The sequence below is a fragment of the Pelobates fuscus genome, chromosome 5, assembly GCF_036172605.1.
Source record: "Pelobates fuscus isolate aPelFus1 chromosome 5, aPelFus1.pri, whole genome shotgun sequence".
Classification (NCBI taxonomy): Eukaryota; Metazoa; Chordata; class Amphibia; order Anura; family Pelobatidae; genus Pelobates; species Pelobates fuscus.
In genome coordinates this window covers 358,621,164-358,625,138 of record NC_086321.1, presented here as the reverse complement: position 1 = coordinate 358,625,138, position 3,975 = coordinate 358,621,164, and positions in this window count along the sequence as shown.

Sequence of the window (3,975 nt, the reverse complement as noted above, 5' to 3'; positions counted from 1 at the left end):
ACTGTTGTCCACAAAAGTGAGTACACCCCTAAGTGAAAATTTCCAAATTGGGCCCAAAGTGTCAATATTTTGTGTGGCCACCATTAATTTCCAGCACTGCCTTAACCCTCATGGGCATGGAGTTCACAAGAGCCTTACATGTTGCCACTGGAGTCCTCTTCCACTCCTCCATGATGACATCACAGAGCTGGTGGATGTTAGAGATCTTGCGCTCCCCCACCTTCCGTTTGAGAATGCCCCACAGATATTCAATAGGGTTTAGGTCTGGATACATGCTTGGTCAGTCCATCACCTTTACCTTCAGCTTCTTTAGCAAGGCAATGGTCGTTATCATGTTGGAATACTGCCCTGCGGCCCGTTCTCTGAAGGAAGGGGATCATGCTTTGCTTCAGTATGTCACAGTGCATGTTGGCATTCATGGTTCCCTCAATGAACTGTAGCTCCCCAGTGCCGGCAGCACTCATGCAGGCCCAGACCATGACACGCCCACCACCATGCTTGACTGTAGGCAAGACACACTTGTCTTTGTACTCCTCACCTGGTTGCTGCCACACGCTTGACACCATCTGAACCAAATAAGTCTATCTTGGTCTCATCGGACCACAGGACATGGTTCCAGTAATTCATGTCCTTAGTCTGCCTGTCTTTAGCAAACTATTTGCTGGGCTTTCTTGTGCATCATCTTTAGAAGAGGCTTCCTTCTGGGACAACAGCCATGCAGACCAATTTGCTGCAATGTGAGACGTATGGTCTGAGCACTGACAGGCTGATCCCCACCCCTTTAATCTCTGCAGAAATGCTGGCAGCACTCATAAATCTATTTCCCAAAGACAACCTCTGGATATGACGCTGAGCACGTGCACTCAATGTCTTTGGTCGACCATGGAGAGGCCTGTTCTTAGTGGAACTTGTCCTGTGAAACCGCTGTATGGTCTTGCCCACCCTTCTGCAGCTCAGTTTCAGGGTCTTGGCAATCTTCATATAGCCTAGGTCATCTTTATGTAGAGCAAAACTTTTTTTTTTTTTTTTAGATCTTCAGAGAGTTCTTTGCCGTGAGGTGCCATGTTGAACTTCCAGTGACCAGTATAAGAGAGTGTGAGAGCGATAACACCAAATTTAACACACCTGCTCCCCATTCATACCTGAGACCTTGTAACACTAACGAGTCACATGACAACGGGGAGGGAAAATAGCTAATTGGGACTCAATTTGGACATTCCCACTTAGGGGTGTACTCACTTTTGTTGCCAACGGTTTAGACATTAAAGGGAAACTCCAGTGCCAGGAAAACGATACGTTTTCCTGGCACTGGAGGGTCCCTCTCCCTCCCACCCACCAATCCCCAGTTACTGAAGGGGTGAAAACCCCTTCAGTCACTTACCTGAGGCAGCGACGATGTCCCTCACCGCTGTCTCCTCCTCCGCGCCGCTCCTCCTACTGGCTCCGCCGGCCAGTGGGCGAGACTGATCCCGCCCACCGGCCGAGGAGACCTAATGCGCATGCGCGGCAATTCCGCGCATGCGCATTAGGTCTCCCCATAGTAAAGCATTGAAAACAAATTTCAATGCTTTCCTATGGGGATCTGAGCGACGCTGGAGGTCCTCACACAGCGTGAGGACGTCCAGTGACGCTCTAGCACAGGTTTCCTGTACTATGGACCAGGAAGAGACCTCTAGTGGCTGTCTAGTAGACAGCCACTAGAGGTGGAGTTAACCCTGCAAGGTAATTATTGCAGTTTATAAAAAACTGCAATAATTACACTTACAGGGTTAGGAGTAGTGGGAGTTAGCACCCAGACCACTCCAATGAGCAGAAGTGGTCTGGGTGCCTACAGTGTCCCTTTAATGGCTGTGTGTTGAGTTATTTTGAGGGGACAGCACACTTACACTGTTATATAGGCTGTAGCAGAGTGTAATTTCTTCAGTGTTGTCACAAGAAAAGATATAATACAATATTTACAAAAATGTGAGCGGTGTACACACACACAGACAAGCATAATACCATTCTGTGCAAAGCAAATTGAATGAGAGTGTGTATAAATACATAAAAATACACTTCATACTAGACTTTGCCCATTTCAGCCCATCCCCCTCATAATAATCACCTGATTGTATTCCATTCCCATACATCCACCTCTGTGTAACTCCCCAGTGACTTGCTATATATCCATTGTTTGAAATGTATGCCTCTTTGATTCCTCATACATCTCTCTCATCATAATTACCTTCACCCCTCCTCCATGTCTGAACCATAAAGGATACCAATCTTGGACCCCTATCATTATTGATCTACAATAAACACTGTTGTTGGCTGAACATCCCATGTTGATCCTAGCCAGAGACCGGTCGTGCTCGGTGATCAAGCAATGCTGCAAAGACAGGAGACCTTACAGGGGCCTGAAATGAGTCGTCATGGTAACTCAGATAATCTGGTACTGAGTACCTGTATTCAAAATACACAGCACTTGGTTTAAAAGCTGCTTTTTATTGCCATTTTGACCCCTACTGGATAAGATATTCATTTATTCCATTAATAGGTATAAAAAAAAAAAAAAAAGCAATGTTAGATGATTAGATTATTCAATGAACCGAATGATCACTACTTTATTCACTGATTATGTAAGATATAGTTCTTTTTAATTCTATAGGAATGTCACTGCATTTTTTAATTTTTTTTTTTCTGGCTATTACAAGTGCTGGCTCCTTCAGTTCAGTGGTTCCCATTCTATATTTAGCTGTTTTACTCTCCAATTGTGAATTTTTGTGAAGGTCATTTTGTGAATTAAATTACTTATTGGAAGAGAAAAAAAAATGTTTCTTTCCCTCGGGAACATGATCTCCAGTCTTCATGCCTGATCTCTTGTTCTAGAGTTTCCGTTTTCTATGGTACATTTGTTAAACCTCGATACCTAATTAGGAGTTTGTCCAATTAAAGACTTCAACTTTTTTTTTTTTCCCAGTGAGCGAGCTGCCACAACACATTCTGACTGTCTGTTTCATTAATGATCTGGCCATAACAGAAACCAATGTAATCTCGTTAATACTGTATTTTAGACTGAAGACAGACTCCCAGGTAAGTAGTCAAACCGTGGGGAAGGGGCACCATGACACGATAACAACTATATTCTACAGAAATTGCTATAATTCGTTGAGTGTTCTTTTAAAATAATATTTTTTTTTTTCTCTTAATAGCTGGTTGTGCAACCGGTTTGTCAAATATTAGAAAAAAATATTTTTTTACTGGAAAACAAAGACGTTAGAGCTGCATATTGGCTTGTGGTTACCTTTCAGACTGCTTGGCAGTTTCTCTCTTAACATTAATAATACAAATTATTAGTATTATTTGGCCAGTGTTCCTAAGGCAGCTGTTGGTGGATACTGGTTCCCAGAATAACAGAGAATTATAGGAAATATGGTTTAAAAGTCACAACAGCAAGGCCAAAGATGAACAATCTACATCTAAGGGTTAGGTGTACAGCTAACAACAATAATAAAGCTAAATAATGTCATACAGACAAAACTCCAAAACATTATCTGAATTGTATTTAGCCAGAGACCATCTCTTTCAAAACATAATGTGTCAAAGCCTTTAGTTCCCACACAGGTTACAATATGTTAAAGGAGATCTCTTCATTTTTTTTGTTATTATTGAAAATAAAAGACTGCATAATTATAGCATTTTTTTGTATTATTTAAGTGCACAGTTTTAACACAATAACCATTTTCAGTGCATCTCCTGTCTTACCCTTGCTCCATGGGGGCAGCCTTCTTTAAATCCTCTTTAGTCAGAAACACCACTTATCCATCAAGACCACGCACAATTTAAACTACTAGAACTGACCCAGGGTGTTTATTTGAGACGCCCAGCTCTTGCATACAATACCAAGATTCACGTATTTGCACTAGCTCTCAATTACTTACATGCTCTTGGGTTAGATAGATAACTAGCGAGTCCAACCATAGAGCCCATAAACCA